Source organism: Pelophylax lessonae, assembly GCF_965119305.1.
Source record: "Pelophylax lessonae genome assembly, chromosome: 8".
NCBI lineage: Eukaryota > Metazoa > Chordata > Amphibia > Anura > Ranidae > Pelophylax > Pelophylax lessonae.
Window position 1 is genome coordinate 14,667,553 of NC_138775.1, and position 13,575 is coordinate 14,681,127.

At 49.3% G+C, this 13,575-nt stretch overlaps 1 long non-coding RNA gene across 2 annotated transcripts in view; it reads right to left on the reverse strand.

Moving 5' to 3' along the window:
• Nucleotides 1–11,054, reverse strand: part of LOC309561519 — a 93,930-nt gene extending 82,876 nt beyond the window's left edge. The window contains exon 1 of one of the 2 annotated variants that reach the window (XR_014225575.1): nt 10,956–11,054. This is a non-coding gene — a long non-coding RNA (uncharacterized lncRNA). Of the gene's footprint in view, nt 1–6,097; nt 6,125–10,955 lie in introns of those variants that run through there. The other variant, XR_014225576.1, reaches the window with a different exon arrangement.
• Nucleotides 11,055–13,575: the final 2,521 nt, after the last annotated feature.

A 13,575-nucleotide genomic window follows, 5' to 3' on the forward strand; every position in this document is an offset into this window, starting at 1 on the left:
ATCTGCCATGTAGTTGCCCACCCCATTATTTTGTTCAGGTCCGCTTGCAAGGTTTCCACATCCTGCATAGAAGATATTGGCATGCCTAATTTAGTATCATCCGCAAATACTGAGATTGTACTAGATATCCCCTCCTCTAGATCATTTATGAATAAATTAAACAGGATTGGTCCCAGGACAGAACCCTGGGGGACCCCACTTTCCACACCCGCCCAATCCGAGTACTCCCCATTAATCACCACCCTCTGTACTCTCCCCTGGAGCCAGTTCAATATCCAGGTACTCACCTTATGGTCCATACCTACCTTACTTAGTTTGTATAGTAAGCGATTGTGGGGAACGGTGTCGAAGGCCTTTGCAAAGTCCAGATACACCACATCCACAGGCTTACCTTTATCTAGGTGGCAGCTCACTTCATCATAGAAGGTTAATAGATTGGTTTGGCACGAACGATTTTTCATGAATCCGTGCTGATTAATACTTATAATACCGTTTTCATTACTAAAGTCTTGTATGTGGTCCCTTAACATCCCCTCCAATATTTTGCAGACTACAGATGTTAGGCTGATCGGCCTATAGTTACCCGGGATATATCTCGGCCCCTTTTTAAATATTGGTACCACGTTGGCTTTTTTCCAATCAGCTGGCACCATACCCGTCTGTAAACTATCCTTAAAGATCAAGAATAACGGTCTGGCAATCACCTGGCTGAGCTCTTTAAGAACCCTCGGGTGCAAGCCATCCGGTCCCGGGGATTTATTTATGTTAAGCTTCTCTAGTTTAGCTCTAAGTCTATCTTCTGTTAGCCATGGCGGCACTTCCTGAGGTGTATTATTTAGTTCGGCCTTACAAGCTGGGTTCGTGTAGACCCCCGATTCCTTTGTGAAGACTGAAGAGAAGAAATGATTTAACACTTCCGCCTTTTCTCTGTCCTCAATGGCCATATTTCCTTTATCATCTTTTATGGGGCCAATGTGTTCTGGCCTCGCTTTCTTACTGTTTATATACTTAAAGAACTTCTTGGGGTTCTTTTTACTCTCCTCTGCTATATGTCTCTCGTGTTCTATTTTAGCCGCCCTGATTTCATCTTTACATTTCTTATTACACTCTTTATAATGCTTAAATGCTGCCACTGACCCCTCAGTCTTGTATTTTTTGAAGGCCTTTTCTTTAGCTCTAATATACATTTTTATGTTGGAGTTTAGCCACCCAGGGTTTAGTTTTGTTCTTTTAAATTTATTTCCCAGTGGAATGCACTGGCCCACCCCCTTGTTAAGTATGCTCTTGAAGCACTCCCATTTTTCCTCCGTGTTCTTTGTTCCCAGGGTTCTATCCCATTTGATATTTTCTAGCAGCGAGCGCAGTTTAGGGAAATTGGCCCTTTTGAAATTCAGCGTCTTAATATTACCCTTGTGTTTCCTATTATTGTAATTAATACTGAAACCAATTGACCTATGGTCACTGCTCCCTAAGTTTTCCCGTATTTCTATATCCGTGAGCAGGTCTGCATTGTTGGTAATCAGTAGGTCAAGTACCGCATTGTTTCTTGTCGGTGCATTCACCATCTGACCCATGAAATTGTCCTGCAAAATATTTAGGAACTGCCTAGCCTTGGCTGAGTGCGCGGTTCCTTCTGCCCAGTCTATATCCGGATAATTAAAGTCCCCCATTATAATGACATTTCCCATCCTTGCTGCCAATCCTATCTGTAACATGAGGTCCGCCTCCCCCTCCTCACTCTGGTTGGGGGGCCTATAGCATACGCCCAATATTACCTTCCCCACCGTGCCTTCCCTTTGAAGCTCTACCCATAGGGATTCTGCTTCGTCCATAGCTCCATTATTAATATCATCCCTCATATTTACCTGTATACTGTTCTTAATATACAGACATACCCCTCCCCCTTTTTTACCCTCTCTATCCCTGCGATAAAGGGAATACCCCTGAATGGTCGCCATCCAATCATGAGAGCTGTCGAACCAAGTCTCAGTTATCCCCACAAAATCGAAGTCCTCCTCAAACATCAGCAGCTCCAGCTCTCCCATCTTGTTGGCCAGGCTTCTGGCATTGGTATACAAGCCTCGTAATTTAGATCGGTTACATTTATCCTCATTTGATGTTTTTAGGCTGCTCTCTTGATTTTTCCCCGTACCCACCCTGGGTTTAGGAGCTCCGAACACCCTACCGCTAATGCCCCCATTTCTGCCCTCTGAATCTTGCTTTCCACTGGCTAATTCTACATCTGTACCCTCCCCCCCATTCCCTAGTTTAAAAGCCCCTCTAACCTTAATTAAGGTTAACGTATATTAAATAGAAGACTCTTAAGATAGATTTTTTACTCCAAAAGCATTTTATCAAAATAAAATTGATAAAAAAAAAAAATCAAAACAATCCAATTAAAAAAAATAAAAATAAATCATTGTGCTACAGGTACAAACAACTAACATACACACGTGGCGTCACTGATCGCCGGGAGCATTTATTTCCGTTTTTTTTGGTGGAGTGTTAAGGTAGTAGCAAGTACGCCATTTAATTGTAAAAATTGCACTCATTCATCAAACAATTTGCAGCATGTGAATTTTAATATTAGTAGATAGGTCTGACTCTGTAGGGTTTATTTACAAAAGATAGAGAGTGCAAAATGAGTCACAATTCTGCAAATATATAGCTAAAAAAAATAAAAAAAAATAAAAAAAAATAAAAAAAAAAACACACAAATTCAGGAGATATCCATTACCATTTACCATCAAATAAAAGCCCAATTTGTCCTGAGAAAAAAAAAAAAAAAAAAAGCACGCAGTACAATTCACCTGGATGCACAAAGTAGTTGTAATGATATGTACAGTTTTACCAAAGTCAGCCAATAAACAGACCGGATCAGGCATGGCGCGATACATTTGATTTCTAATCGGCCAATCTGGAAAGCTTTCTGGCAACGATAATTTGGCAGGCCACCTAGAATTCCCAAAACTACAAGTCTTTTACTTGACATTTGGGGCTCGTGTTTTTGGGGTGTTTTAAATTAATTTTACATGTGTGGTAGACGTGTCATAAAATTAAAAATAAAAAAACTTTGAAGCCGAAGTGTAATCTTTTCTTCTCCTTACACACATCTCTGACATCCCTTTAGATGTGCATGATGCTCCCCAGATGTGCTGTGGACTTTAGCTGTGCAATCTGCTGATCAGCTGTTAGAGCATGCACATCCAAAGGGATGGAGGGGATGTGTTCTTTCATAGAATGCTCAGGAACAAAAAGGTGATGATTGAAGTAATTCGGACAGGAACTGAAGACGGGGCTCAAGACAGCGGCTGCAGCTTCACAGGTTTAAAGGAAATGCAAATTTATACAAAACACAAACTCAGTGGCCTATAAAAAAAAAAAAAAAAAAATGCAGTAACCGTTACCAACCAAATCTATTTACAGATGCATGCCAATACACGCAGCTATACAAGCAGCATCTGCAATGAAGATTTGTAGCCGGTCACAATAGGCTCCTACCAGGTGCTGCACATCATCCATGCTAACAATTATTTCATACATCCGAGTGCTGGAGATCATTGCAAAGAGAAATGGCGCACTAAATTCTTCACAGGTCAGAGATCACAGGTCCAAAAATCTTACACAAGGGTATGCATAGAGTAGAAGGGTACAATGGCCGCACCTTCCTGCATCATCAATGCAGAATACAAACTAGCAACTCACAGCAACCAATCAGAATATCTCTCCCACTGATCAATGACAGCGCACTGAAAACAATCACTGATGACAGATTCAGTGCACAAGCATTGCGGCATCACAGCAAAACTGAGAAATAAAAAAACACTGAGAAACAATGACAATGCTGAGTAAAACACACAGAGCTCAGACAACAGATCTACAATTGTTACATAGTTATAGAGTACAAAGCGTGCAGAGAAATGTGGGAAGCGCTCGGCCCACAGTAATGAGGAAGTGCAAAGTACAGAAACTCATATAAACCAATTACATTAAATCTATCACAGATATGACTGGGCTACTATGAGCACAATACACCACGGTCTACATTTCACCCCCGCTCCCTGCACCGCATCCTCCCACCTCCGCACATCACTGCTCAGCTGATCTTTCCACCCCGCCTCCTACATCTATGCACCTCCCCCTCTCCATCTCCACACCCCCCCCTCCTCCCCTCACCCCACGTCTCCTCCCCCCTCCTCCTCCTCCTCTCACCCCACGTCTCCTCCCCCCTCCTCCTCTCACCCCACGTCTCCTCCCCCCTCCTCCTCCTCCTCTCACCCCACGTCTCCTCCCCCCTCCTCCTCCTCCTCCTCTCACCCCACGTCTCCTCCCCCCTCCTCCTCCTCCTCCTCTCACCCCACGTCTCCTCCCCCCTCCTCCTCCTCCTCCTCTCACCCCACGTCTCCTCCCCCCTCCTCCTCCTCCTCCTCTCACCCCACGTCTCCTCCCCCCTCCTCCTCCTCCTCCTCTCACCCCACGTCTCCTCCCCCCTCCTCCTCCTCCTCCTCTCACCCCACGTCTCCTCCCCCCTCCTCCTCCTCCTCCTCTCACCCCACGTCTCCTCCCCCCTCCTCCTCCTCCTCCTCTCACCCCACGTCTCCTCCCCCCTCCTCCTCCTCCTCCTCTCACCCCACGTCTCCTCCCCCCTCCTCCTCCTCCTCCTCTCACCCCACGTCTCCTCCCCCCTCCTCCTCCTCTCACCCCACGTCTCCTCCCCCCTCCTCCTCCTCTCACCCCACGTCTCCTCCCCCCTCCTCCTCCTCCTCTCACCCCACGTCTCCTCCCCCCTCCTCCTCCTCCTCTCACCCCACGTCTCCTCCCCCCTCCTCCTCCTCCTCTCACCCCACGTCTCCTCCCCCCTCCTCCTCCTCCTCTCACCCCACGTCTCCTCCCCCCTCCTCCTCCTCCTCTCACCCCACGTCTCCTCCCCCCTCCTCCTCCTCCTCTCACCCCACGTCTCCTCCCCCCTCCTCCTCCTCCTCCTCTCACCCCACGTCTCCTCCCCCCTCCTCCTCCTCCTCTCACCCCACGTCTCCTCCCCCCTCCTCCTCCTCCTCTCACCCCACGTCTCCTCCCCCCTCCTCCTCCTCCTCTCACCCCACGTCTCCTCCCCCCTCCTCCTCCTCCTCTCACCCCACGTCTCCTCCCCCCTCCTCCTCCTCTCACCCCACGTCTCCTCCCCCCTCCTCCTCCTCTCACCCCACGTCTACCCCCCCTCCTCCTCTCACCCCAAGTCTCCTCCCCCCTCCTCCTCTCACCCCACGTCTACCCCCCCTCCTTCTCTCACCCCACGTCTCCTCCCCCCTCCTCTTCTCACCCCACGTCTCCTCCCCCCTCCTCCTCTCACCCCACGTCTCCTCCCCCTCCTCCTCTCACCCCACGTCTCCTCCCCCTCCTCCTCTCACCCCACGTCTCCTCCCCTCCTCCCACGTCTCCCCCCCTCCTCCTCCTCTCACCCCACATCTCCCGTCCTCCTCCTCCTCTCACCCCACGTCTCCCCCCTCCTCCTCCTCTCACCCCACGTCTCCCCCCCCCTCCTCTCACACCACGTCTCCCCCCCCCTCCTCTCACACCACGTCTCCCCCCCTCCTCCTCCTCCTCTCACCCCACGTCTCCCCCCCCTCCTCTCACACCACGTCTCCCCCCCCCTCCTCTCACACCACGTCTCCCCCCCTTCTCCTCCTCCTCTCACCCCACGTCTCCCCCCCCCTCCTCTCACACCACGTCTCCCCCCCCCCTCCTCTCACACCACGTCTCCCCCCCCCTCCTCTCACACCACGTCTCCCCCCCTCCTCCTCCTCCTCTCACTCCACGTCTCCCCCCCCCCTCCTCCTCTCACCCCACGTCCCCCCCCTCCTCCTCTCACCCCACGTCCCCCCCCTCCTCCTCTCACCCCACGTCCCCCCCCTCCTCCTCCTCTCACCCCACGTCCCCCCCCTCCTCCTCCTCTCACCCCTCCCTCCTCTCACCACACACACACACACACACACACACACACACACACACACACATCCCCCCCCCCCCCCCGGCAACTCTGCACCTCTTCCCCTTCATATCAATTCCCTCAGTGTGCAACATCAATTTTTCTTTTTTTTACCTGCTCTCCTGATGAAGCTTCACCCTTCGAAACGCGTTGAGAGAACCTCACATCTGCTTATAACCCATTGGTACCTTAAAGGACACTGCAAAAGATTAGAAATGGAGTGATAATCCTCTTTTGTCAAGAAAAAGTTATTGATCTATGTGTGATACTGTGAGGTTATATGCAGGGTATTACTTTTTTTTTTTGCACTAGCATACAATTTTTTAGGACAAGCTTTCGGAGTATGACCTCTTCATCAAGGTCCAGTGCAAGCTTTCGGGGTACACCCCCTTCATCAAGGTCCAGGACAAGCTTTCGGGGGCACGTCCCCTTCATCAAGGTCCAGGACAAGCTTTCGGGGGTACGTCCCCTTCATCAAGGTCCAGGACAAGCTTTCGGGGGTACGCCCCCTTCATCAAGGTCCAGGACAAGCTTTCGGGGGTACGCCCCCTTCATCAAGGTCCAGGACAAGCTTTCGGGGGTACGCCCCCTTCATCAAGGTCCAGGACAAGCTTTCGGGGGTATGTCCCCTTCCTCAAGGTCCAAGCAGTACTGATACTGCACCTTGATGAAGGGGACATACCCCGAAAGCTTGTCCTAAAAATCTATATGTTAGTGCAAATAAAAAAAGTATCACAGACAGTATGCAATTTTTCCTATTACAAGGAATGTAAACATCCCTTGTAATAGGAATAGTGAATGACAGGTCCTCTTTATGGAGAGATCTGGGGTCAATAAGACTTCAGATCTCTCCTACAGGCTAGAAAGCATGAAATAAAAATAAAAAAATCTTGGCTATTAGGCTGAGATCAGTGCAGGACTGAAAACTGCCAGGCCGGGTGTGACGTCATCACGTCGTGCCCAGGCCTCCGAGAGTCATAGAGACTTATGGGGACCATCTGGTCCTCGCAGTCTCTATGGTGACACTTCCACCAGCGGCCGATTCCTTCTCCGGCTCGTCGTTCGCACGGCTGAGCCGGTAGAAGCACCAGAGGGCGGCGGAAGGGGATGTCCCCTCCCACCGCCTGTAAGAACGATCAAGCGGCTGAACAGCCGCTATGATTGTTTTTATGGTGAAGGGAATCGCCGGCTGATAAAAAAAAAAATTATATCTGAATGATACCTGCAGCTGCACCCACCATTCAGATATATCTCTACTTCAAGCCCTGGACTGCATATGACGTCCAGCGGTAAGAAGTGGTTCAAGCTGCCTTCTTTCTTTTTGCAACCTGGGCCTTAGGGAGATTTCTCTCCACTTCCTGTCCTGTAGACTCTCTCACCCCTGAACTCTGCATCTCACCCCAATGGTTCCCACCAGAGGCGTAACTAGAACCTTCAGGGCCCCGGTGTGGGAAACCATGAAGGGCCCCCCAGACCCCTGGCCTGGGGCTCTTACCACTGATCCTGGGGCCCTTTACTCTCTTTGCGGGGCCCCTTTATTACAGTCCAACAGCGGGACCCTTTCACAAGTTCTGCAGTGGGCCCCCTTCCTGCCATCTTGGGGTCTCCCCACAGTGGTGGAATGCCAGGGACCGGTCGTAAGTGTGACCTTTGCGATCCTGGAAGTTCACCCACTGGTGTCAGTAGTTTTTATTTTTTGGTATTTTTATTGTATTATTTTTTTATCATTTTATTTTTTTACAATATCACTGACTATGACTCTGTCCATTCAGAAAAGGAAGGAGCTGGTAAATTACATATTTACTGACCCCTTCCTGGTTCTCTATTGTGACACATCCCCTGCAGCAGCCGGCAGGAGAGGGGAGGGAGCACAGTGTGGGGGGGGGGGGGGGGGGAAGCACAGTGTGGGGGGGGGGGACCAGGGGAGCACACAGGGGCCCAGAGACAGCAGAACACAAGTGAACTGGATAGGAGGAGTGGCGGGGGCAGCATACAGAGGAACCGATCTCCTCCATTTTCCTCCTGCAGCTAAAGGAGTAAAAAGGAGGACAGTGATTTCTCTACATGCTGCCCCCGCCGCCCCTCCTATCCAGGTGTACAGGGGAGCCACACAGGCCCCATGGAGCATGGGGCCCGGTTGCAATTGCAACCCCTGTAGTTACACCCCTGACTCCCACTGTTGTCTCTGAGCCAATGAGGAAGGAGAGAACAGACAGAACCACTGATCTAGTGCACATCACTGGATCGATATCAAGCTCAGGTAAGTATAAGGGGAGGAGCTGCATACAGAAGGTTTTTAAAAAACGAATCATAAATCACCAATTAGCTGCTATAATTGGAATCCATTGATAATGATACTATATAAGGCTACTCATTCAATAAATATGGGGCTACACCCAGAAATAAATGTACCAAACACAGAGTGACATTCCAAAAAGAAAATACAGATACACTATATTACCAAAAGTATTGGGACGCCTCCCTTTACACACACATGAACTTTAATGGCATCCCAGTCTTAGTCCGTAGGGTTGGTTCAATATTGGGTTGGCCCACTATTTGCAGCTCATTTTTTTTTTTTTGCTTGTTGCATTTTGAGATTTCAGAGATGAGCGTTTTAGGAGCTGAAAAACTCTCAGGTGTGAACGGGGCCTGAAGGAGAAGTACAGCCAAAGCTCATTTGGCTGTACTTCTCCTGCGGATCCTCTTCTCTCAGAGTTCCCTACATCCCTATGTGGCTGCAATGAAGGAGATATGTATCAGGCAGTTTTTATTCAAGTCACCCTATAAAAGTATGCAGAACCCGGAGACACCCCAATCCTGAGCTGTATTTACTGGGATGAAGGCCACTGATATCAGCAATGATCATTCAATGAGAGGTCATCCACTCATTGGTGTCACACGGGGGACCCCCCCTCCCCCCTCTTCATATCAGGTTCCACCCATAACTTCAGAGTCAGCCCCCAGTAACATCTCTTCCTTTTAATCAGAGTTACCCCCATCCTATCAGAATCCCCTCTCCCACTGGAGTCCTTCCTTCCCATCCTATCAGAATGCCCTCTTCCCATCCTATCAGAATGCCCTCTTCCTACCAGAGTCCTTCCTTGCCATCAGAATTCCCTCTTCCCATCCTATCAGAATGCCCTCTTCCTACCGGAGTCCTTCCTTCCCATCCTATCAGAATGCCCTCTTCCCATTGGAGTCCTTCCCATCCTATCAGAATGCCCTCTTCCCACCGGAGTCCTTCCTTCCCATCCTATAAGAATTCCCTCTTCCTACCGGAGTCCTTCCCATCCTATCAGAATGCCCTCTTCCCACCGGAGTCCTTCCTTCCCATCCTATAATTCCCTCTTCCTACCGGAGTCCTTCCTTCCCATCCTATCAGAATTCCCTCTTCCCATTGGAGTCCTTCCCATCCTATCAGAATTCCCTCTTCCCACCGGAGTCCTTCCTTCCCATCCTATCAGAATTCCCTCTTCCCACCGGAGTCCTTCCTTCCCATCCTATCAGAATTCCCTCTTCCCATTGGAGCCCTTCCCATCCTATCAGAATGCCCGCTTCCCATTGGAGTCCTTCCCATCCTATCAGAATGCCCTCTTCCCATCGGAGTCCTTCCTTCCCCATCCTATCAGAATTCCCTCTTCCCATTGGAGTCCTTCCCATCCTATCAGAATGCCCGCTTCCCATTGGAGTCCTTCCCATCCTATCAGAATGCCCGCTTCCCATTGGAGTCCTTCCCATCCTATCAGAATGCCCTCTTCCTACCGGAGTCCTTCCCATCCTATCAGAATTCCCTCTTCCCACCGGAGTCCTTCCTTCCCATCCTATCAGAATTACCTCTTCCCACCGGAGTCCTTCCTTCCCATCCTATCAGAATTCCCTCTTCCCACCGGAGTCCTTCCTTCCCATCCTATCAGAATTCCCTCTTCCCACCGGAGTCCTTCCTTCCCATCCTATAAGAATTCCCTCTTCCCATTGGAGTCCTTCCCATCCTATCAGAATGCCCGCTTCCCATTGGAGTCCTTCCCATCCTATCAGAATGCCCGCTTCCCATTGGAGTCCTTCCCATCCTATCAGAATGCCCTCTTCCTACCGGAGTCCTTCCCATCCTATCAGAATTCCCTCTTACCACCGGAGTCCTTCCTTCCCACCCTATCAGAATTCCCTCTTCCCACCGGAGTCCTTCCTTCCCACCCTATCAGAATGCCCTCCTCCCAATGGCGTCCTTCCTTCCCATCCTATCAGAATTCCCTCTTTCCACTGGAGACCTTCCAATCACAACACCAGCCCCCCCACACACACACCACAGATAGGAATAAATGATACCATTAATCCTGTCTGCCCCCCCCCCCCCCATGGACCCTGGCAACAGCAGGGAGCACCCCCCCCCCCCATGGACCCCCTGAGAGCGTGCCCCTCCATGGACCCCTGGTGACAGCAAGGAGCGTGCACCCCCCCCCCCCCCCCCCCATTACCTGCCGGACAAGAGGGAAGTCACCCGGCTTCCCTAGCTGAACCAATATGTGGATTTAAGCCGTCGCTGTCCCTTTTAAAAAAAAAAAGCTATTTGATCTTTTTGTATCTTTTTTTTCCCTTTTTGTTTTTTTTTTCTTTTTATTCATTCATTCAATGAAAGCCGGGCACCCCAGGATCCTAAAATAACCCGGAGCAGCCGAACCCCCCCATCCATAGACAATGAATGGCAAGAGTCAGCGACCAATCAGAATTCTGCTTTTTATTTAGAACCCTTGCGGCAGTGCTGACAGCTGGAAGCTGATTGGCTGCTGGGGAAGGGCAACAAGAGATTTCAGTGACAGCACCATATACATCATCATCCCCACAGGACATGACAGCCAAAAGCATGCTGACACTTGTAGTCCCTCCCACACCTGCTCTGCTCACCCCCTCCAGAGGACCACAACTCCCAGCATGCCGGGAAGAGCTCAAATCCCACCAAAGCCTCCCCTATTACCTATCCGGTGCCCGTTCTCCGCCAGACGAGGCTTCCCCGGGGCTCCTCCGCCCCGCACTCAGCCAACTGATGCAAAACCGCCTACTGATTCCACTGCGGCTGCAGCCGCTCTGCCCTCACTCTGCGTGCTACGTCACGACGTACGAGGGGAGGGGAGGGCCTGGGAACCGGAGGGCAGGGCCGCGCCACACCAAACCCCGCCTAGAGGGAGAGCCACGGGGAGCATGGTGGGCGGGGTTAGAGCTGCACCTGCAGCGCGTGTTTGATATTATTGTAACTAAAGTAGCAATTTGTATCCGAAAAAAGAGATTCCAATACTGTGATACATGATTTATTCAGGATATACTGTCAGGGTGTCATTCTACGGAGCCTTGGGAGTATAAATGTATGTAAATAATTAATAATATAGCAATTTAATTTATGAAAAAAAAAATTATATAAACTAGTGATCGACTGATATCATTTTTTTATTGCCGATACCGATATTTTGGTCATCGGATATCTGTATCAGCCGATATTGTCGGACATTTAAATTTTAATTAATTTTTTTTTTTTCACAGGTACTCTTGTGGAGGGATCTAGACCCCAAACCCCTCCTCTGCACTTAACCACTTAAGCCCCGGAAGATTTTACCCCCTTCCTGACCAGGGCCTATTTTGCGATTCGGCACTGCGTGACTTTAACTGACAATTGCGTGGTCGTGCGACGCTGTACCTAAACGAATTTGACTTCCTTTTTTTTCCCACAAACAGAGCTTTCTTTTGGTGGTATTTGATCACCTGTGCGATTTTTTGATCATGCGCTATAAACAAAAAAAGCGCGTCAATTTTGCAAAAATAACAATATTTTTCACATTTTTTTTATATGAAATTCCCCCCAAAAAAATGTAAAAATCAAAATTTTTTAACATGTTTGGCCAATTTGTTTTCTGCTACCTATGTTTGGTAAAAAAAAATCGCAATAGGCGTATTTTGATTGGTTTGCGCAAAAGTTATTGCGTTTATTAACTTAGGGAAAGATTTTTGTCATTTTTGTTGTTTTTTTTTTAACGAGTAATGAGATTTTTTTTGCGAGACTGCGACATTGCGGCGGACAGATCGGACCCTTAACTGACATTTTTGACACTTTTGGGGGGACCAGTGACATTACTACGGTAATCAGTGCTATAAATATGCACTGTTACTGTAAAAATGACACTGGCAGGGAAGGGGTTAACTTTATTGGAGAGGGAGGGGTTAAGTGTGTCCCTAGGGGCGTGATTCTAACTGTGATTGGATGTGGCTGTGTGTGTAACAGCAGAGATCAACGGTCCTACATAGCAGGATTGTATGATCTGTGCTGTTACACAGGGGAGAATGACAGGCAGCTTTGTTTACATTAGCCGCCTGCCTTTCTCCCTCTGTAACTGACGATCGCAAGTGACCGGCGGGCATCGGGTCCGCCGGTCACTCGCGCTAGGGTGTCCGTGATGAGCGGGGGCAGGAGCGCCGCCTCCGGCGACGCGCGCTCGCCCCCTATTGGCTCACAGGCTAGTGACGTACCGGTGTTCTAAAATTTTGTCGGACCCGTGAAAAAATCGGACCTCGTCACTTCCGGTGACAGAGCGTCACAAAACAGTTGATAGGAGTCGTCCGTGCGCATGCGCAGAAGACATTTTTCGAGGTTTGGCAAAATTATAACAGAGAGCGGACAGCTGATTGAGAGGAGGCGGGGCTGAGGTGCGACGGTGTTCTAAAATTTTGTCGGACCCGTGAAAAAATCGGACCTCGTCACTTCCGGTGACAGAGCGTCACAAAACAGTTGATAGGAGTCGTCCGTGCGCATGCGCAGAAGACATTTTTCGAGGTTTGGCAAAATTATAACAGAGAGCGGACAGCTGATTGAGAGGAGGCGGGGCTGAGGTGCGACGGGACGGAGGACACATATGCAGAGCTGGTGGAGGAGGCGGGACGGAGGTGCGGCCGTGTAATATATGCAGGGCTTAAGCGACTCCCTGTTTTATTATCTTTAGTAATTATCGTATTATTTATCCTTCGGATTTCATGACATTTAGTATTTCTATAATACAAAATAAGAAATACTAAATGTAATGAAATCCTAAGGATAAATAATACGATAATTAGTAAAGATAATAAAACAGAAGGAGTCGCTAAAGTCCTGCATTTATTACACGGTCGCACCTCCGTCCCGCCTCCTCTATTCAGCTCTGCAGATGACGCGGCGGTGTCTTCCGTCCCACCTCAGCCCCGCCTCCTCTCATTCAACTGGTCGCTCTGTGTTATAAGCTTACCAAACCAAGATAATGTCTGGTGCGCATGCGCACTTGAGACTCCCATAACCGGAAGTGACGAGGTCCGATTTTTTCACGGGTCCGACAAAATTTTACAACACCGGTACATCACTTTGCCTGCACGGGGCTGACCTCCGCAGTATAGGTACTTGCAGCGGTCGGTGGGTGGTTAATTTATGAAAAAAAAATAATATAAACTAGTGATCGACCGATATCGTTTTTTTATTGCCGATATCGATATTTTGGTCATTGCATATCGGTATTGGCCGATATTGTCAGACATTTAAATTTTTTTTTTTCTTCACAGGTACTCTTGTGGAGTACCTGTGA